Consider the following 23,737-nt stretch of genomic DNA (forward strand, 5'->3'; position numbering starts at 1 on the left):
AGAGGAATGCCTTACATTTTCTCCCTCACGTGCCTCAGGTATTTGCTAGGAAGAGAAGGGAACCAGGGACACCTGCTTCCCTCTTTCTAGATAAGTAGTTATTTATCTTCTCTCTGTACTCCTTTTGAATGCATCCTGAACCCCTGGGACTCCTTTGAAAAAATGCCCTATTTTTTTCTTTTTCCTCCTCTGTCCTCTCTTCACAAATAGGTAATTGTCTCCATACTATGGGACACTCCTCTCAGCTGCATCCTCCAAACTGGGAAGAGTTAGTTTCCCAAACCTTAAACTGGTTGGCATAGGATTGGGCTCAGGGCAAGGGAATCCAGAAGCCTGACATGCCAGGAAAAGGTAAACTGTTTTTTACCAGTTGGGCTTTTGGCCTATCTCTCCCTGTGCAAACTGGTAAAAGGCCTTGGGACTTCTGAGCTATCCTTAACAACCCCTTGTTTAATTTTGATATATGTTTTCTAATAACCCAGTCTGTCTTTTCTTGCCTTCAGGACATGAAACTCCAAATGGTCATGCAACTGGAGCTTCGGACAATGGGCCCTTTTGCTGGGGTCCCTTACATAGGCCTCTGAGGGAGCTCTGACTGCTGTTTTTTCAAAACAGTGTGTCTGTCACAGGAGGCAGTTAAGATTGGTCTTCATCCTTATCCTTCTATTTACTCTAACAGCAGTTAGATGTACTTCTTTAGAGAGGGGAATGAGACAGCCAAGTAAAAAGGGTTCTCTGTAGATTTCCAACCAGCCTGCACACTGAAAGGAGGGGGTGGGGCCTCAGGAATTTCATGCTCTGTCCAGGGGAGAGGAGCCTGGCCTCTCCAGTTCCTGAATGGTGACCTGGGATTCAGTCTGTGAGATGGGGGGCTGTTAACAGGAACCCCTTCATTCTGCTGGGAGTCTTTTTCCTTTTCATCCAATGAATTCCATTTTTCTAATCCATCTATGTGTCTACAAATCTAATCTTTTTTCTGGTTGTGTGACAAGATCCCAGTTTTTAGCTGAACTGAGGAGAAAGTTCTACAACATTACCACCTATGTATCTACTTTGGTGAGGTGTCTGTCAGGTCTTTTCCTCATTTTTTAATCAGGTTGTTCATTTTCTTAGTGTCGATTTTTAAGAGGTTTTTTTTTTTTTTTTAATATTTTGGATAGCAAAGTATTTTATTAGATATGCATCTTGCAAATTCTCCCAATCTGTGAGAGTCTCCATGTTTTCAAGAAACATTAAATATCTAATTTGTTTTGTAAGTACTTTCCAAAGAAATAAAACAGAATAAATAATAGGACTTTCAAATATTAGAAAGGAAGAAAGGAATCATTGTAATTTGTACTTACACAACAGTCTACAGAGAAACAAGACATTAGTTGAAAAATCATGATCTCTTAAGTGATATTTCAACATATAAACTCAAGTTTTTCTATTCATCTATATTAATAGAATAATGTAAATAAAAAAGAACAAGAAGGTTTACAAATGCAATACAAGCCTGTAAAGGATCTAGTAATAACCCTTATTTGAAATGTCCAAGCCTAGTGTAAAGAATAATTTGTACTGAGGAACATATAAGAAAGCTGAATAATTGGAAAATGTAAGATTAATATATTAAAATAGTCGATGTAAGAAATGTTTTTTTCACACATTTTTTTAAAATATAGAATATTTCCACTGGGCGTGGTGGCTCACTCCAGTAATTCCAGCACTTTGGGAGGCCGAGGCTGGCGGATCACGAGGTCAGGAGATCGAGACAATCCTGGCTAACACAGTGAAACCCTGTCTTTACTAAAAATACAAAAAATTAGCCGGGCATGGTGGCCGGCGCCTATAGTCCCAGCTACTTGAGAGGCTGGGGCAGGAGAACGGTGTGAACCTGGCAGGCGGGGCTTGCAGTGAGCCATGATCCAGCCACTGCATTCCAGCCTGGGCGACAGAGAGAGACTGCATCTAAAACAAACAAACAAAAATATCCAGGTGTGGTGGCGGGCACCTGTAGTCCCAGCTACTCGGGAGGCTGAGACAGGAGAACGGGAGGCTGAGACAGGAGAACCGCGTGAACCTGGGACGTGGAGCTTGCAGTGAGCAGAGATCACGCCACTGCACTCCAGCCTAGGTGACAGAGCGAGACTCTGTCTCAAAAAAAAAAAAAAAAAAGATAGTATATTTCAAAAATGCCATTTGAGGTAAATTTCTCAAACTAGAAAAGTTACTTTTCATTTGGAAGAGGAAAGGTACAAGGAAGAGTAAAAAAACACTTTTAGAAGAACAGTGAAATTCTTAATTTACAAAGTTTTCAAGACTAGCATAAGGGACAAGTCTTCAAAAGTAAAGAGCTTAGAAAGTACTAAACCAAATTAATTTAAAAAATCTTAATTATCAGGTACCAAAATATGCTGGGTAAAACAATTCGATGTTGGTGTTGGGAAAAAAAGGGAGAAAAAAATGAAATAAAGTAACCATGTTAAAACAAGGTTTATATATATATACATAAACATGTGCACACATACACATGTAAAAAATCTAAAGGTATTAAAAGTCATAAAAGAAAGAAAATAGAAGATAAAATATATTAATCTGCAGTTAGATAAAATGTTCTAAAAATCATAAAGGATAGATGATTTCAAGTATATTAAAAAATCTGTGTGACAAAGTACATCATCATAACATTAAAAGATAAATATTGAATAAGAAAAATAGAAAATTATTCTAAAATCGGTAAAGTTAAATATGAAATATATTGGCAAAGGAAATGAGTAGATAATTAGAAGGAAGAACATAAATGGCTAAATGAACATCATGAACATATTTTGCCTTACTAGTAACAAGAAAATGCAAATTGAAATCACAAAAATATAACGTGTTACTCCTGTTACGTTGGCAATAATTATAAAATTCTGTAATATCCCCTATTGGCAAGTGTTGAAATTGTCATTCTTTACACATGAATATTGAGAGAGTAAATTAATACAATTATTTGGATGGGGAAGTTAGTAGTTTTTCTCAAAATATGCATACAATAGGAGCAAAGAGGGAAAACTACCCCCTTCCTCCTCTGAAGGTTCACTGAACGTGAACTGACAAAGGCAGATTAAATGGAGAAAAAGGCATACACAGTTATTTTAACAGGCATAGTATGGAGGAATCGCAGGAGAATGATTACCCAATAAACCCACAGGGTAAGATGCTGATATGCCCTTTTTCATAGGGGAAGTGGAGATGGGGTATATAAAAATAAATGATTTCTAGGGGAAATGAGCAGACCCAATTGTCAGATAATGTTAAGGAGGTAATGCTCTTTGGGAATTGAATGTGACCGGAGAACAAACAATTGGTTTGGGACGAAGTTTGTCTGAACTCTAGATGTAATGTTTACTTTTCAGTCTCTTTCTCTGTGATATGAGTTTTAATCTTCTCTGATTAAGGAAGGAATCAAAGGTAATTGTGTTTCTCTTTGAGAATCTGGTTTCTGCATAGGTAATGGAACTTCGGAAAATATCCTGTGCTTTGGGAAAGACAGTATGGACTGAGAGATGAGGTCATGGGAGGATGGTCAGAGGCCTTGAAGCTGCTTTGTTTGTTTGTTTGTTTGTTTGTTTGTTTGTTTGTTTTTAGAAGGAATCTTGCTCTGTCGCCCAGGCTGGAGTGCAGTGGCACGATCTCTGCTCACTTCAAGCTCCGCCTCCTGGATTCATGCCATTCTCCTGCCTCAGCCACCAGAGTAGCTGGGACTACAGGTGCCCACCACCACAGCCGGCTAATTTCTTGTATTTTTAGTAGAGGTGGGTTTTCACCGTGTTAGCCAGAATGGTCTCGATCTCCTGACCTCCTGATCCGCCCGCCTCGGCTTCCCTAAGTGCTGGGATTATAGGCGTGAGCTAATGCGCCCGGCCAAGGATGCTTTTTTAGTTTTATATTTTGGGGTATCCTTTTCTGAGCCGTAACAATAGCCAATTTTAGTTCAAGATGACAGGGAGCTCTCATGCTTTCTTTTCTTTCCTGCTAAAAGTATCATTTATATCAAAAGGAGAAGATGTCTACAAGTATACATATGTAACAAACCTGCACGTTATGCACATGTACCCTAGAACTTAAAGTATAATAAGAAGAAATAAATAAATAAAAAAGAATACAATAATAAAATGTTAATAACACACACACACACACACACACACACACACACAAAGGAATGAATGTATAAAGGTACTGAAAACAATAAAAGATACCTCAGCAAATCAGGTATTATGAATTTGGGTAGAACAAAGAATTAGTGCAACAAAATTGATTAACTCAAAGCTTAGGTGCATGGAGCACTGGGCATGTAAAGATAAAGCTGAAATTCAGTAGAGCCTCCATGGAGCACCAGGGGACTGGCAGCCAAAGTAAGGGGCTGGCGAAGTGGCTATAGAATCAATTTGGGATTTCTCTCTCACTGGCCCCCTACACACACATCTACTATGCACAGTCCTGTCCTTCCACTATTAGCATTTACTTCCAGTTGAAGACAAAAAATAATTTCTATATAATGAAGCCAACTGTTGGCAATGGGCAAGTGGAGGCTGGGACTTCCAGAGCGAGAGTTGATGTTACATCCAAGCTTGGCATTTGGAGCTGAAATTCCATTCTCTTGAATTTCTTGACTTTTGCTCCTGTTTAATATAACTGTCAAGACACACACACACACACACAAACACATATCTCCTTATTCAAAAATGAATCTGGAAAGAAGCCAATCTGAAAGGGCTACATGCTGTATGATTCCAACTCTATGACATTCTATAAAAGCCAAAACAAAACAGGCAATGAAAAGATCAGTGGTTGCCAGTGGTTGGGGGTTGGGGGATAAATAGGTGGAGCACAGAGATTTTTAGGGTACTCTATATAATACTATAATGTGGATCTATGTCACTACACATCTGTCCAAACTCAGAATGCACAGCACCAGGGGTGAACCTTAATGTAAACAATGGACTTTGGGTGATTATGATGTGTCTATGTAGGTTCATCAATTGTGATAAATGTACTGTTGTGGTGGGGGATGTTGAAATGGAGGGAGGCTATTCATGAATGGGACAATTAAGGGGAGTATACAGAAAATCTCTATGCCTTTTTCTCAATTTTACTGTCAATCTAAAACTACTCTAAATAATTATTAAAAATTAATTTGTTAATTGTGTAGGAAACTGATTCCTAATGCTTTAATTAATTGAGCAAATCATTTTTCATAAATATGATCAGGTATCATCAGGCAAATGAGGAAAACCAACAGCAAAAATATAAATAATCAACATAAATGATAGAAAATTTGTCTAAGAAGCAAGGCACAGTGGCTCACACCTATAATTCCAACAGTTTGGGAGGCTGAGGTGGGTAGATCACCTGAGGTCAGGAGCTCAAGACCAGCCTGGCCAATATAGTGAAACCCCATCTCTACTGAAAACACAAAAATTAGTCGTGTGTGGTGGCCTGCACCTGTAATCCCAGCTACTCAGGAGGCTGAGGCAGGAGACTCCCTTGAACCCTGGAGGCGGAGGTTGCAGTGAGCTGAAATCACACCACTGCACTCCAGTCTGGGTGACAGAGTGCAACCGTGTTTCAAAAGAAAGAGAGAGAGAGAGAGAGAAGGAAAGAAAGAAAGAGGAAGGAAGGAAGGAAGGAAGGAAGGAAGGAAGGAAGGAAGGAAGGAAGGAAGGAAGGAAGGAAGGAAGGAAGGAAGGAAGGAAGGGAGGGAGAGAGGGAGGGAGGGAGGGAGGGAGGGAACAAAAGAAAGGAAGGAAAAATTGTTGAAGAAACACACTTAAACAATTTACTGAAAAGAAGGAAATGGCAAGAACAACAAAAAATCTAAGTAACTCTCAGAAAGATTTAAAAATCATGCAATCAATCAGAGAAGAATAATATAAAAACAAAACAAAGCAAAAAAAAAGAAGATAAAAACATATGATAGCCATATTCTAGGCTCAAAATATTTGCTGTATAGTATAACATCAAAATATTTGCTTTACTGGGTACTGTCTGGCCTGCTTCCACCTCACTAATATTAGGCTTGGCCTAAGAAGATGCATTAAGAGTTACTGCATGAATCCACCATTGTTCCTCTCACACTGCCATGAAAACAGAAGGTCTCAGATAACTGGCTGTATCTTCATCCTGGGTCCAGAAGGAAACAAGACACATAGAACCAGAGCCAACATGTAGCACTTAACCAAAAGTAGACCACTGTTTGTAAGCCACTAAGATTCTAGAGCTATTTGTACCTCGATGTAATCTAGAGAAAATTTGGCAACATAAACATTTAAATAAACATTAAGAGAAAATGTCATGCAAATTATCCAGCAATTAGGGCCAAAAGATGAAGAGATAAAATATATGTGAAAAAAAAAGCTAGAAGTCATGGAAGATCAATTCAGAAAGTCACTATGATGTAATAGGGTACCAGAGAGATGCATCAAAGAAATTTAAAAAGTGGAGGGAAGTTGTCACATGAAAAATATTTGCTAAGTCTGGAGAAAGGCACAAGCCTGCCGATAATAAAAACCACAAAATAGCAAATAGGATTTCTTTTAAGTACTTATATTCATAAAACTTCAAGGAAAAAATGAGGAGCGTAAAATGTTACAGAGAACAAAAAGCAAAATAATTACAAATAGCAGATATAAGACCAAAACAGCTTTTTAAGTATTAGATGCTAGAAGATAATCAGCTAAGTTTTCAAGTTTTTAAGGGAAAAACATTTTTAACATAACATTTCCATGCCCAAGCAAACAACAATAAAACATGGGGTTGGGGGGAAGAGGGGCAAGCAGGACATAGGATTGGAGATATAATGGACCTATAATAATTCTGAAAGAATAACAAAATGAACTTGGAGCATGACAAATGATAATTGTGAAGTAAGACTAGAAATAATTCAGTACATGCCAGGTCATTTAACAAGTATGGTGACCTGGAGACTATTAATAATATGGAGAAGTGTGTTTTTTTCATTTGCCCTTCTTTCAATAATGAAAGATAATTCAAAATTCAAGAGAAAAATGATCAGGCAAGAAAAGCGTGGCACAAATATAAACCTTAAAATTGTATGGCTTGAAAAAATTTTTGGAATATGAGAAAAATCATCTCTTTAACTTTGATATTTAAAACATAGCACTGACTATATGTCTATAGTGTTGGTTTTATAGGGTGCTTTGACTTAGATTCTGGGTGGGTGTAGTAGTAGAGACCCGTATGATTTCTTCAGCTGTAATCAGTGACACTGGTATCTGTGAGATCCTCAGTGGCTTAGACTGTAGTTGTTAACAAAGATTATAGTGAGGCTTTGCTGTGGACAGAGATACCAAGTGGGCCAGTCCTCAGGCATGAGTGTGGCAGCTGTAGGTGGGCTGAGTCTGTCCTCAGTCTCCCGGGTGGCATGTGCAGACACCAGCAGTAGTTGGCAGAAAGGGATGATGTGGAGACCCCTGAATGATACACATAGGCAGTAGCAGTGGTGGCAGGTGAGGCAGACCTGTCCTCAGGTTCCCTGATACTGCACACAGGTGCCAGCTGTGATGGGTGGGCATACCCACAGATGGATCAGACACTGGCAGCAATATCAGTGGGTGGGGCAGTCTTATCCGTAGTCCCTGGATGACACATGCCAGCAGTGGCACTGTTGGGCAGGGAGGGCATGTCCTCAAGTCCATGGATGGTGTACATGGGCACTTTCAGCAGCACGTGGGGTGGCTCGATGCCTGGTCCTCTGGCCATGTGTGGACACCAGCAGCAGGCAAGGGAGGGCAGCCCTCAAACCTAGGGATTGACCCAGTGGATGATGCACATGGGTGCTGGCAGTGGCACACAAGGTGGGTGATATAGTTTGGCTGTGTCCCCACCCAATCTCATCTTGAATTGTAGCTCCCATAATTCTCATGTGTGTGAGAAAGGCCCAATGGAAGGTAATTGAATTATGAGGACAGGTCTTTCCCATGCTATTCTGGTGATAGTGAATGCATCTCATGAGACCTGATGGTACCCACATGTACCATGGTTTTATAAAGGGGAGTTGCCCTGCACAAGCTAACTTTTCTTTTGTCTGCCTCCATGTGAGATGTGACTTTCACCTTCCATCGTGATTGTGAGGCCTCCTCAGCCCAGTGGAACTGTGAGTCCATTAAATCTCTTTCTTTTGAAAATTTCTCAGTCTCGGGTATGTCTTTGTCAGCAGCGTGAAAATGGACTAATACAGTGGGTCAATCCTCAGCCCCACAATGACTTGCACAAGCACTGGCAGCTGCAGTGTAGTACAGGGTGGGACTCTCCTCAGACCCCTGGATAGTACATGTGGGTGCCAGCTGTAGCTAGTGTGATGGGTCAACCTGCAGGGCCTTGGACAACATGCATGGGTGCCGGCAGTTGTGGACAGGTCAAAGGCATTATTTTCAAGTGTATTTTATGTATCGACTCTTTTAATCTTCCCCACAATCATCCATGAAGTAGCTATTATTTTTACCATAAGGATATAAAAATTGACACACAGAGAAGCTATGTAACTATGTCTGAGGTCTCATAGCTGGTCGATTGTAGAACAGAAATTTAGAACCAGATAACATGAGCTAGAGCCTTCTCTCTTAATCACTAAGCTGTAATGCCCATAATGAGCACAAGTGACTGCAACCATAACATTACCTTTATAGATTATCAAGAGTGTCATCTACTCTTTATGATGGTGCTCTTTGTTTTTCTTCCCTGAGGATTCTCCAGAGACCGATTATCTACGCCTCCAGAACTTCCTTGAACAATAGCCAGCTAGAGATTTATCCACACAGTGGAAGAATGCTATTTTGCAAGATTTCCTGAACAGCTTAAGTAGAAGAGGCAGTGTGTCATTTGTATTTCTAAATGGGAGTTTGCGGAAATTTTAGGAGAGTCAACTTATAAAAACAACACGTATTAGGTTGGTACAAAAAGTAATTGCAGTTTTTGCCATTACTCTCAAAGGCAAAAACCACAATTACTGTTGCATCACCCAAAGACTTATTCTTACCATTAAAGAGGAGCCATGCTCTGGTTCCTTCCCTCTTGTCATCTGCCCTCTGCGCCTTCAAAGAAAACATGATCTAAAAAGCTGACCTATTTTGTAATGCAAGTCTTGGCTAAATACTCCAATCTGTTCTGTGTCAACATTCCCTTCTTAGAATTTTTGGGAAGAATTCCACTTTAATCCTTCAAATTATCTTCTGAAATTATTATGTTGGTGTCGGCTGATGGCAACATTCCCAAACAGCCAGAGACAGAGGATCTATGAATCAGTCAATATTCATATTGTTTAAACGTTACGATTTTAGAATTTATATTCTACTCTGTCCACTAAAAGTTTCAAGGAGAAAGATTCATGTGGAAAGTAGGGAAATTGAATACATACTTGTATGGTGATCTTAGATTTTTTTTTTTTAGCCCTCACTAATATAGGTCAAAGTTATGTTTATACCTTATCACAAAATAATTTTATTTTACAGCAGTGGAAACGTTGAGTAAAAAATATTTTCTTTGATGACAAAGTTCATTAAGCCCATTGTTTTAAAGCCAAAAAACTATACTATAAGCATTAGAAAATGGATGTAAATGTACACTCACACTTATTTCTTCTTTGTTTATACAATTAGCATTTTCTTCTCAACCTGAGCTGTCAAACAGAAAATATTTTTGTTAAAATAGGGTGAGTCTTGTAAGCATTTCTCTCCTAATAGGATCTACTACCTTTTAACTTGGATTTTAATTTTCTTAATGAACCCATCTTTCCTTTCTTAACCAGGAATCTTAGACAAATCAGTTGATTTAAACTCAGGATACGAAACAGAGGATCATTGATTTTCTCCATTGGGAACTACTTTGCATTCCACCCTAGGTATCTTATTACTTCACAGAATTCACAGGGATTCAGAGAGTTGTTGATGTTGTTTGCAAGCAATCTCTGTTTAGTGTGGATAGGGATGCAATATGGTTGTATAAAGTCCCACTACTATTTAGCTTTAACTTAAAGAATGATAGAACAAAGGAAATATTCTGTTGAGTTCTTTAATAATATTGCTTGTGGGATAACTAGGAGAGGTCCTTGGGGCTCACCCTTGAAGTCGCCTCCTGAAACAATTTCAGTTTAGCTGACAGAATAAGCCCTGCAATGTTCAATATTCTGGGGAAGCTGCTTCAACTACTTTACATTGCTTGCATATCATTTAGGCCAACACGTCATTCACTTATTTGGAAAACAAATAATAATCCTTCTGTTTGTATACCCGATCCCATTCATCAATTTGTAAGACAGCTACAATCCAGCAATTTTCTAGGTGTAATCAGAAGGCTACAGCAGAAGTGTTAAATGGGGTTTCTCACCTTTCTAATGGTATAAAAACACTCACACCTCAGGTTTTTAATAATCATCTATATTAAGCAAAAGTAAGTGAAGAATGGAGAAGTACTTTAAACAGGTGAGAAGTTATAGTAACATAATGCATCTAAAAAAATTAGGGTAAAGAAGATGGCTCAGATATCACCTCGTCACACCAAAACCAAAACTGAAACAAACAAACTAGTTATTTTCTCGATGAATCTCTGTTTGACTCTTCTAAGACTGGCATTATCACAAACACCTTGCCAAAGAGATAACTGCAAAGGAATGATTTCCATTCATTAATTGTAAAAACCTCTTTCCTGCATTCTAACATCAGCTTCCAAATGTTGAGTAGGCACGTCCATTTCTGAATTCTGTCTTCTATTTTATTCAACACCTCCATCTCCTGCCCCTAAACAGCTTATGTTCCAGACTCTTCCATATTAATTAAGGATACTATTCACCTGAATTCTACTTTCTTTTTCTTATCTCCTCGATAACAATTCAGCAGCATGTCTTTTTGAGCTGCAGTTCCTAATATGGATTAAGTGTACTCCTCTTTCTGTTTCTGGCTTGCTTGGCTTCAATTACAAAAGAAAAAAGTCTTAAAATACAAATTGTATTTATTTAAGATAATTCTGAATGATAATGGAACTAGAGTTAGCAAGCAAAATGGCTTTTGCAGTGGCATAAACAAAATATAATAAGTCATTAGCATGGGAAATCTAAAAGAAAATAAGACAATTTGGAGGTAGAAGTTACATGTTTGGGTAGCTGAATTTGGGGACTTGGAAGAGGAATAACTTATTAATGACATCTAGGCAGTATAAGCTATCACTGCTTAATCAGGCCAAAACAATATTGCACTGTGTATGCATATCATATTTACTTTAAATAAGTATTGGAATAGCTGGGAAAGTCTCCAAAATTTAAACCGCAATTAAAACTACTGTTTCTGAGTATCAGGACTTGTATATCCTCGAAGTTATTCAAAATTTCTCACCAAAACACTCATGTGATTTTCTATGTTTGGAAGAGTGTAAAGGCATTTCTCATTGATATCCTTGTAAGTCATATTCTGAACTTTATCCTAAAGCCCTCTTAGTTTATTTTATAAGGTAAATATCATCATTTGAAAGGCCCTTTATGAAATTAAGTACTGAAGCTTGACATCTTAAAAGTGACTTGCCAATATTAATTATAGCACTAGATCCATATTTACATTTGAAAGATAATTTTATAATTTGATAACACCTAAATAATTGTTTTATAATGCATCTTCATACGTATACTTTACTCTTTTGATCTTTTCATAGGGTACTTTTTATTTCTTCTGAATCTTTTGTTATCTCTCTTAACTCTCTGACCCAGAAGCCAAGATTCTTTAAGAGTTCTATGTAGGAATAAAAACCAAAGGGTTTAAAATAACGCTCTGAGGTACGTAAAATAAGGGATGAAATTGTAAGGCTATTAAACATTACAGCTAGGAAATCCAGGTTTTTCTGAATCTTGTCCCTCAGACTACAATTATCACCCAGCATATGGTCTTCAAACATACTATTTTTTAGAAGCTGCAATTTCCACCAGATGATCTCAGGCTTGAGAATTATTAACTCAACCTATAGAACATTACTGTGCCTGACTTTACTATGTAACTTTGTCCTATAATACTTCAGGCCTAAATAGTTTCAAGCTCAAACAGATCATAAAGATATCTCTGTCTTTTAAAACTGAACATTCACCCAACATTGAAGACATAGAACCAGAGATAGATATAGAGCAAGAGATGAAAAGTTGAAATGTGGCGCCAGCATCACCACTACTAATTCCAAGTAGATCATGTGGAGGTTGGGGGTTGTGAGACATCTCAACATTTTTCCATGGAAGAGCAGTGTCTGGCCCTTATTATTCCATCCTGTAGAAGGGAGAAAAGGAAGAGAAAGTCACACCCATGAACCTTGTCCTTGTACTAAACAGTGATTCCATCCATTGAAAATGTGGGCCAAACTTTGCTCTGTAACACAACCAGAGCAGTGCCCTCCTCCTCAGTGAGAAAACAGGATGCCTGTGGTCAGGGTGGTAAAAGCAAGTGAACAAAGATACCTCAAATGCTGATCATCTGACCCCACATCCCTCCAAAGTCAGGTTCTACATCTCATTTGACTACCTGTTGTTCATACCACCATTATTGCAGGTTCATTAAGTGAGTTTTGGGAATGAAAAAGAGGTCTGCAGAAAGACAGTGTTCATGGACTTGAATGTACCGATGATACTAATGTTGAACCACATAGAAGGCTAATATTAAACCCTGAGCCATAAAATAAATTATTTTTTTAATTTTGTCCCTTCCTGCTTGTTTTTACATTGTTTGTATCAGAGTCCTACTTTAGGGAGAAATAACACAAACCAAACATTTTACATTTCTCTGTAGATAATTTTTTCTAGCTCATTGATAGAAATCTAGATTTCCCTTCTGACATATAAAATAGAAAGAACTTAAAGCCTTTGAAACACACGTCAGCTCCTGAATGTTTCAGAACTGTGACATAGTTGGTGGTGCTAAACCGTGATTATTAAAAAGAATATCCTTTAGACTCCCTATAAAAACATCCTTGTCTGTCCCTTTTTTACATTTATTGCAGACTATGGGTTGTTCTGATGATGAAGTGGGGTAAATATGAGAGAAGTTAGAGAGAATACTTTAATATTTGGGGCCGCTAAGGCATTTGTGAAAGTTTTCTTCTTTATATCTGTTAAAATAAGATAAATCTCACATCAATGGTTTTTTTTTTTTTTCATTTCTCATGATGCCAATAAAATTTTCTAACATATTTAATGAAATGATAGTGACAAAGTGGTCTTTAAAAAAAACCTGGTGGATAGAAAGATAAAATTTTTCTTCCAAATAGCTTTTAATAGCAACAACAGCAGCAAAGAAAAGCAGTGAAATATTTGTTTTGTGAGAAGAGCATCTGCTAACTTCACTAACGCAGTAGAATAAAATCATATGTTTAACAATATCTGATTTCATACATCTAGAAGAAGTCTAGTTTTTAGGGGCATTATTTTGTTACTGTGGATAATTAATATTACTAAAGGGGATACTAGTATATACAAATGAATGAAGATAAACATATTTTCTTCTTCCCACAATATTTCTTATATGTCTGTTTCTATTTATTCTATTTTTCATCTGTAAAAATGAGATCTCTTGGAAAATGTTTTTACATATTTTAAAGAATATTTAGAACATTGTGCTTTATTGAAGTACATGCTATTTATACCATAAATCATATCAAAATAAAACTACTGCTTTACTCTTTTTGAGCTCAACACAACTATGTGATGCAAAAGGCCCAAATCTGAAGAAGTTGAAAACAGATTATAATTAGTTTTATCTATTTGTGACCAATGTTCTCACCTGAAGGGCTTCATAATCTCAATTTCATCTTGAAAAACACAAGATAGAGATGTCTATTACGTAAGTTAATATGTTCCTGCTTTATAAAATCTAGTAATTTTATTTCCATGTTATTTCAAATCCTTGAAGTTAATTACCTTTGTTGATCCCACATGATTTCCAATACTTCATTTTTTAAGGTATTATAAAACATTCTGGAGGATGTGTTGCTTATTTTTGAGTAATAATTCCTCACAATAAAAAACTAAATCTATTAGTTCTTAAGCCTTACTTCTTTAAAGCATGTCTCTGAAAAAAAAGGAGAATATACTCTTCTGTCAACTGATGATGTCTAATAAAGCTATTGATTTATCTATTTTGACAGAACTATTTGGAAAAAAACAGGTTTTGTTGCAAACTGATAAACATAAGGCATTGTGAGTCATCTTACTGCAGGCACTGTGATCTCAGCATTCTAGGCTTGTGTTACCTAGGTTATTATTTATTTCTGTGTTTATATTATAGCATTTTAAATTATGGTCTCTAAAAACATTCTCAGCCAGAAAAAAACAAAATTCAAGTTAATAGCCCTTAATTTAAATTTAAAATATATACCAGTGTATATACTTGACAGAAAAATAATCTTCCAAGTAAAACCTTAGAAAGGCAAAACACAAAAGCATGATTCTTGGTGAAAAGCTATCCACTGAGAGAAGACAGGAGACTGCTCTTTTTCCACATTTCTACCAAACACACTCTTTTCTCTTTTGGTTGGGACAGCTGAAGCTTTGGAGTACATTCTTCTAATGGGTATGACAAGTTATCTTTTCCAGCATCTGTTCCTATTTTGGTGTGCATTCCTATACCGCAGATGCTGGAAAGCTAACGCTTTATTTTCACAAATGAGGTGCACTTATTCAAAACTTGTATTGAGAGTGATTTTGGTAGGAAAAGAGAACATTGCATAGAAGCCATTCATTTTGTTGATATAGAACTGGAATAAATATTCATAGCAGACTTCTGATCCTAAGATCAAGGCTAAAGTGGTGCAATGAGGTAAGCAGCAATTGGAGAGCAGTTGTCTGATTCCCCAACTTCTTAAATGTGCTGGTGGTAGCAGCTTCCTCAGCAGACCAGTTCTGTGGTGTTTCCTGTGAATCAGTGCTGGAGATTCAGAGAAGAGCCCCTTCTCCAACCCTTCAAAATGTTCATAAGTGCAATCACTGTATTAAATATTGTTGCACTTAAAATGTAGCAAATATTGTCTGATGCATGAACTAAAGTCTGTGTTGAAATAGAGCTAACATGGATGAGAATGGACAAAGAGCTGGAGTGCATCGAATCTGCTGCCTGTAGCAGAATGGCATTTAACAGTCTACCTTGGAGAATAATTTGAAAGTATCCTAAGTCTAGAACTCATTGTTCTTTACAGTAGTAAGTTTTATATAACAAATTATATCTATATATACATATATATATTCACCATATTATTAGAACAAAGGAGAAAAATTCCGTGATCATTTGTTAAAAAAAAGAAAAAGAAAAAATGAAAAAACTCAACACCCAATCATGAGACAAACCGTCAGCTAACAAAAAATAGGAGGCGACATTCTGATAAGGGTTCTTCAGAAAAATCTACCAATCTTTGTGTAAGTTCTGATGATACTACATGATAAAAGATTAGATATTTTCCACATAAATTGAGGAAGAAGACAAGAATGTCCCATTTCATCATGCCCTTTCAAGACTGTACAGAAAGTCCGAAGTGTAGTAAAGCAATTAAAAGGAATAAACATCATGAAAATAAAAAAAAAAAGTAAAACTTTTTTATTTGCAGATGACAAAATTTGAATAGAAAATCTAGGTAATACACAACCAAAAGAGTAAGTCTAAGGGTGAATTTATCAAAGACATAGTGTAAAATATCAATATACAAAGTCATGTATAGGTCTATTTTCTAGCGCCAAACAATTGGAGAATGATTTTGAAAAAATAAGGTAGCATAATAATAAAAATAAAGTATTAAATATAAGTTTAACAAAAAATGTGGAAAACTCTAAACATAAAACTATAAAACATTCATGAGAGAAAATAAAATCTAAATAAATAAAGAGATATATAATGCTAATAGATTGAAAGACAATGTTATGAAGATATCAATTCTCCCCAAACTGATCTGTATGTTTAATGCAATCTCATTCAAAATTTCAACTTTTAAAAATGGACATGTCTATTCTAAAAGTTATATAAAATGCTAAAAAGACATAGTCATTGAAACAATCTTTACTAAAGAAGAAAGTAATGGAAGTTGACTTGCCGTAAAGCTACAGTAATCAAAACAATGTAGTATGAAAATATGATGAGATAAATAGTTCAGTGGAGCAGAAGAGAGTTCATTAATAGACTCATGCATAAAAAGTCAATTGATTTTCAACAAAGTCATGTGACAATTTAATTTTAAAAAGAATGCCATTTCAACAAACGGTGCTGCAACATGAATAAAAAACAAGGTACCTCAAACCCCAATGCTCAACATACAAAAGTTATACATTTTTTATGAAAAAATATTAAGGTAAAATCTTCACCACCTTGGGGTGGGCAAAGATTTTTTAGAGAGGACACACACAAAAGGTAATCATAAAATAAAAAACTGATAAATTGAACATTAAAACTTAAAGCATCTACTCACCGTTAAGAAAAGAAATTATTCACAATACATATGGACATAATAAAGGAACTGCTTCCAGAATATCTTTTAAAAACTGCAATGAAACAGTACTACAAAAAAGAAACAAGAGACAAATTTTTAAAAGAAGACAAGACTTTGATGACACTTCACAAAAAATATATTAGCAGTAAGTACATGAAAATGTGTTCAACATCATCAGACATCTGATGCTGTAGGTCGTTTTCCCTGAGAATTAGACTTTGAGGTGGAAGTCAAAATGTTACATGTTTAAAGGAGGGCTCTTTGGCTAAACACCTGTGGAAAAAGGAAAATAAGTCAGATTTCTCAGGGGAGGCATTAGGCAGCCATGCTTAGACAGCAAAAATCTCATGTGAGTTCCCCATGAGTGGATCTGAAGCTGGAATGGTCCATCAGAGTTATACCAAGTTGGAGCAAGAGGCTAGACCTTTGTACTCCTCCAGTGAACAGACTTCATTGGAAGAGGCCTGTTCCCAGGAACAACAAAAGACACACGGACTCACAGGAAGTAGCTCTCTTAAGTAGAAGACATTTCCCAGAGAGTGCAGTTCTGGGAAGTTGAGGACTGGGAGCAGATAACATTCACAACCGGGGACGTAAGTGCTTCATTTCTGAAGAGGAGAAATAGGGTAACACGTGGTATCATCCACTATTTACTCATTGTGCCTTTTAGTTCTACTTTTCGACATAAGCTCTGGGAGTAGTTCCACCTGGATTCCAATGGGCCTCTTTCCCTGGGGGGAACTTAGAAAAGGAAAGTAAATGAAGCAATCCCCCATCACAGCAGCTGTTCTCAAGGCTATAACTAAATATCATCATCTCCCTCTACCATACATTCTCTATTCTCCTTACCCTTAGCCAGTAATTCTGTTGGTCTAAGTGGCCTTCCTATATACCTGAGGGGTTTGAGCTTCCATTCACCTTGCTCTTCTATGGCTGTTTCTATTGCACTTGTCTTTTTATTGTTACCTACATGGGTCACTAGATCACATGGGGACCGCATATATTCTTCTCTTCCCTCAACATTAACAGCAGCCTTAATTCTTCCTGATGATCACAGTCAATTATCCCTTCCATAATGCTGGCTTTCTTAACTTGCTTGCAAGCCCCTTGGCCCAAAAAGCTTAATTAAGTTCCTGGTTGGTGGCCATGACAGAAAGTTTACCGGTTCTCTTGTTTCTCCTGATGTAAGTTTTCCCTTTTGGGGGAGTAAGAATGTTTATACCTACGGAGCTTGATGTTGTGAAGTTGGGAAAAGCAATTTCCTCAAATAGGACACTAGAGGCAACAGTCATCAGAGCTGCTCACACTTCTGTCCCCTGGTTCCCAGACCCTGTATTTTATTATTTGAGGACTCTCCACTTTAGAATGGTAATTGATAGTGTACTCTTCATTCTGGAGGATAATCATCCATGCTTGCAGTGTATCATCTCTAATCTGAGTCTCAGCTTTGCATTCAATAGGCCATCTCATCACTCTCATAGGCTGTCAGCTTCTTTGAGATATAGGATGTAATCAGACCAGTGAACTTCAAGATCCTGTGCCCATTTCTGCATCTCCTTAGCTGTTCATTGGATTTCTTGTCCTGATCAATGTAATTCAATGTTAGACTCCTAAGTTAGTGGAACAAGCACACTGAGCACTTGCATAGGAGATGGTAACTGGGAACCTCTGGATAGAAAAGGGAAACCCATATTCAGAATTGTGCCAGTTTCAGTCAAAATAAATTGCTGCACCTTTCATGGCAAAAGGGGCCCCAGGGAGTAAACTTGCCAGCAAAAGGCTGGTAAATCCCTTCCAGTGGGATGCTGAATCAGTGATTATGTGTTGGGCTTATTTGCTGGGAAGTAAATATTTAACAGTGTCAGTATAGTTATCAGCTATGGTGAATGGGAGCCTGGCCTGTTGGGCCCATGTCTAGGCCCCATCTCTTCCACCATACCTACCATATTCAGACATCCATTATGTCAGCACAGGGGTAGCTGATGCAGAAGCTAGGCTAGGGCCACTAGCAGAATCATGCTGTTTAGTGTGTTATTGAATCCCTTCTGAGATGAATACTACCTAGTAGACAATGAGATGTTGTACATTGCATTCCTTGCCAGCAGATCAGTCCACATGCCTATAGTCCATACCTCCTTGCCTCTGATTTTCCAATCTTTTCTTTTCATGTCGCCAGGCCAAACAACCAGAGCAATTGCTTTCACTCATGATTGTACTCTCAGCTGTCTACTCTTCTGCCCAAAATTGACAATCAAATTCACCATCCGTAATGCCTTTGAGGAGGATTTCCTCTTACTTCTGTCTTTCAGAACTACCCCTGAGTGGAACCAAAGTGCAACTTCAGTTTTTAGCTTGCACACACATAATGAACTGAACCATCTGTGAACCAAACTTTTTAAAATTTCCTTCTGTATTAGTCAGGGTTATCTAGAAGGACAGGATAAATAGGATATATATATATAAGAGAGTTTATTAAGGAGTATTGACTCACACAATCACAAAGTGAAGTCCCACAATAGGCCGTCTGCAAACTAAGGAGCGAGGAAGCCAGTCCAAGCCCCAAAACCTCAAAAGTAGGGAAGCCGATAGTGCAGCCTTCAGTTTGTGGCTGAAGGCCCAAGAGCACCTGGCAAACCACTGGTATAGGTCCAAGAGTCCAAAAGCTGAAGAACTTGGAGTCTGACGTTCGAGGGCAGGAAGCATCCAGCACGGGAGAAAGACAGAGGCCGGAAGACACAGCCTGTCTAGTCCTTCCACGTTCCACTGCCTGTTTTTATACTAACCACACTGGCAGTTGAGTAGATGGTGCCCACTCAGATCACAGGTGGGGCTGCCTCTCCTAGTCCACTAACTCAAATGTTAATCTCCTTTGGCAACACCCTCACAGACACACCCAGGAACAATACCTTGCATCCTTCAATCCAATCAAGTTGACACTCAATATTAACCATCACACCTTCCCTATCAGCTGGTCATAAGGGATGCGCATCCCATGTGGTCATAGGCATAAACTGAAGGGTGGATGTCTGGGTCACATGGGGATGCAACTGTTTTATTTCTTCCAGCCATGGTTATGTCTGAACTAAGATTAACAACTTCCGTGTTACGATGGGTTGCTGCTGGGCCTCTCAATCTTGTGACTTGTTGAAGTTGACTGAATGCAGATGGAAATGGGCAATTATGGCCTCATAGTCATATCATGAACCATGGTCAGGCATTCCAATTCTCCACTGAGACTCAGCAGCATATCAGGTGCTTTTTCGCAAAAGGCATATAATTTTTCACTAAAAATTACGCAGCCTTGCTTCAGAATCTGAGGAGTCTACATAGGGCTTGCTGTAAAACTACTCCTGCATGTTTCTTCAGATACTGTTAATATTATAGGGTATTCTTCATGACAGTGTTTATATGAATCAAGTGGTACTGTTACATAAGCCACAGCCTGAGACTGATTCAAAGCCTTTCTTGCTCTGGAAACCACTGAAGCTGGTGAATTGAAAGGCATTTCATTTCACTTTTTGTATGAGCCGGAACTGTAGTTCTGGTATGGATTAAGTTGTCTTAATGACCTAGCAGCATGTCAGGCATTGCATTTTCTTTACCATGTGGTAGAGCAAGATGCAAAAATCTGTCCTGTACTTTAGAAGAGATGCCGTGGTATACCAGAACTACTGGATCCTTAACTACTTAACCAAGTCTTTATGGTTCAACTCTCATTCTATGGAGAATATATTTCTTACCAAGGCCTTCAACCAACTTAACAATTTCTGCTCATCTAATTTTATTTTCTTGAGGTCATGAATATACTGGACTGGGATGATGATACCACTGACATCCACCACGATTTTTCTGGTCTTTTTAGGGACAAGATTGGTGAATAAAATGGGAATATAATTGGGACCACACTCCTGCATTTTTAGGTATTTAAGGGTGGCACCAAACCCTGTAATTCCTCACAAGGATTGAATATGCTTTTGTTTGCTATCTTAGAGGGATAACTATTGAGTAAATGAGTTATTCTATTGATATCATTATAATTTTTTATGTCAATCAGGCTCAAAATTTGTTTTTTGTTTTTTGTTTTTTTTTTTTTTGAGACGGAGTCTCACGCTGTTGCCCAGGCTGGAGTGCAGTGGCGCGATCTCGGCTCACTGCAAGCTCCGCCTCCCGGGTTCCCGCCATTCTCCTGCCTCAGCCTCCTGAGTAGCTGGTACTACAGGCGCCCGCCACCGCGCCCGGCTAATTTTTTGTATTTTTAGTAGAGACGGGGTTTCACTGTGGTCTCGATCTCCTGACCTTGTGATCCGCCCGCCTCGGCCTCCCAAAGTGCTGGGATTACAGGCTTGAGCCACCGCGCCCGGCCCAGGCTCAAAATTTGATACTACTCTTCCCCACATCTAATGAGTCACCAGATCTTCTAAACTAACTCTGAAAAATTCAAAACCCCTCCCCTTTGCTCAATCATTATTTAAAAAAAAAAAAAAAAAAAAAAAAAAAACCTCTGCAATTATTAGTTTATTAGTATCATCCAGGACTCAGATGTTCAGTATTCCTCCTGAAATTACATAAACCAATGCAAATGGAAAGAATCTAAGTCAAAATTATATAACAAAACAGCACTCCATCACAAAAGCATGTAAAATTACAAGAATGCTATTTTAAAATACTGGCACTTTAAGAAAATGATAATCTCGAAAACCACAAAATTGTCAAATTGTTCCCTAAACTGCTAAGCAGATAATGACTAATGAATGAGTTTGTTTTGTAAAGAAAAATCATTCAAATAAATTGAATAATTCATACTGAGATGCAAAGTTTAAGTGTCTTCTTTCCTCCTATCTACTTGGATTTATAAAGGGGCAAACCATAATATAGGAAAATATACCCTATTTTGAATGTGGCATCTTCATTTTAAAAGCTGACCCAATTAATTAAAAATACTTGTAATGGAAAGTCTTGTTTCCTGAGCAGTCCATATTGAGATAAATGGGAAAAGACATCTGCAGCCAGCATTTTCATAGTCTTCGCTGAGACTAATGTCAACAAAAAATTTAATATGGCAGTCTTGTATTTTAAGCTCATGCTTTTGGGGATACATTTTCAGGTCTTCTTTAATGTGGGAACTGCACACTTTAACTGCCATTGCATGGTAATGGCAGTTAAAGAATAGAGTCCTCATGTAAAAGTTAGGACATATTTTTCTATTAGTCTTTCAAGGACAGACTTTCAAAATGTTTGATTCTAATAATCCCATGCTTTGAGTAGATTGATTACTCTTCAGTTTGTAAATGTAAGTGGGCTATGTGAAATTTCTTAACTGATCAAGATTTTGGATGTTCAGTTATGCATGAAAACTATCTCAATTTAACTTTACTCCTATTACGGTATGCAGGGTGTGTAGACAAAACTTATTATTAGCTAACTATATGAAAGGATAAACACTGTAATAATTCATGTGATTCAAAATGGGCAAAAGCAAAAGACTAACTTCTCCTCAAGAAGAAAAATTTCACACCTATGAAAAGGACAACAATATCAATTTAAAATAAATGTATTTACTTAGAAGCATTCAGAATGTTAACAAAACAGCTGCAACTTTTTTTTTTCTTTTTTTGCAATTACAGAGTGGTATTCAGTTAATAGAACAACAATTATTTCGTATAAGCTGCATCAGAGACAACTGAAAATGAAAAAACTACCATCCCCATATATAACTAATTTGTGCTGTGCACCAACAAGAACCTGCTTTAAATTTCCATGCCAATTTACAACCCCCATACTGTACCAGGCAAGGTTAGTGGCTATTGAAAATACCACCAGGACAGGGCTATCTAAAGACATATTCGGTAGTGTGTTAACTATACAAAAAAAAGATACTGTGCAGTTTAAAAACAAATCTTACACAGCCTTACTTTTCAATTTTTTTCTTTAAAAAGAGTGAGTTGTGTACAGGGGGGTTCAATGGTTTGTAGACAAGAAAAAAAACTGCGCTAGAACCAACTTATTCATCATCATCCTCTTCTTCTTCATCTTCATCTTCATCTTCCTCCTCATCCTCTTCATCTTCTTCATCTTCCTCCTCTTCCTTCTTTTTCTTGCTTTTTTCAGCCTTGACAAACTCCCTTTTTTGCTGCATCAGGCTTTCCTTTAGCTCAATATGCAGCAATATCCGTTTTGTATTTTTCCTTCAGCTTCGCAGCCTTCTTTTCATAATGCTACTTGTCATCTGCAGCAGTGTTATTCCACATCTCTCCCAGTTTCTTCGCAACATCACCAATGGACAGGCCAGGATGTTCTCCTTTGATTTTTGGGCGATACTCAGAGCAGAACAGGAAGAGGCCAAAGGAGGCCTCTTGGGTGCATTGGGATCCTTGAACTTCTTTTTTGTCTCCCCTTTGGGAAGGATATAGGTTTTCATTTCTCTCTCATAACGGGCCTGTCTGCCTTTGCCATATCTTCAAATTTTCCTTTCTCTTTAGCAGACATGGTCTTCCACCTCTCTGAGCACTTCTGAGAAAACTCTGAGAAGTTGACTGAAGCATCTGGGTGCTGCTTCTTGTGCTCTTCCCGACAAGTTAGCACAAAAAATGCATATGATGACATTTTGCCTCTCGGCTTCTTAGGATCTCCTTTGCCCATGTTTAGTTATTTTTCCTCAGCAAGGCACCGAGTCGCCCAGCGCCCGTCTGGCTCTCACTTGCCCCTGCGCTATCACTATGGAGCGCAATGTACTGCAATGGCTGTCGCTCAATCATTATTATTATTGTACTAGTTCAGGTATTTATGTCTTTTTTTCTAGGTTATTATGTAAAACTTTTGTTTATATTCAAGCTCTTTCCAATCCAATTTATTATCTTAATGGAATATTCTTTTTTCAAAACCTTCCCCATACTCAAAAGATATTGGCTATTTGTAGTCTATAAAAACCTAGAGACTGTAAATTCCTCCACAGTTCATATCTGTCATTAAGCCTGGATCTGCTCACCGAAATGCTTCAATCCTGGGATTATGGTTAGATATGTTAGTGGTGCCACATATTTGAGTTACCAGTGGTGATTCCTTACAGGTCTGCAGCAACCTCAATTCTTGCCTCCTCTGAAGAAAGAATTTGATGGAGGAGCATAAGACTGAATAAGAGACCAAGGCAAGCTTTAGAGAAGGAGTGAAAGTTTATTAACAAGCTTTAGAGCAAAAATGAAAAGAAAGTAAAGTACATTTGGAAGACGGCCAAGTGGACATCTTGGAGGACAAGCGTGGG

At 37.8% G+C, this 23,737-nt stretch overlaps 1 pseudogene; it reads right to left on the reverse strand.

The window, feature by feature from the left end:
• Positions 1-22,475: 22,475 nt before the first annotated feature.
• Positions 22,476-23,223, reverse strand: LOC144340720 (high mobility group protein B1 pseudogene; annotated as a pseudogene).
• Positions 23,224-23,737: the final 514 nt, after the last annotated feature.

Source organism: Macaca mulatta, chromosome 4 (genome assembly GCF_049350105.2).
Source record: "Macaca mulatta isolate MMU2019108-1 chromosome 4, T2T-MMU8v2.0, whole genome shotgun sequence".
Classification (NCBI taxonomy): Eukaryota; Metazoa; Chordata; class Mammalia; order Primates; family Cercopithecidae; genus Macaca; species Macaca mulatta.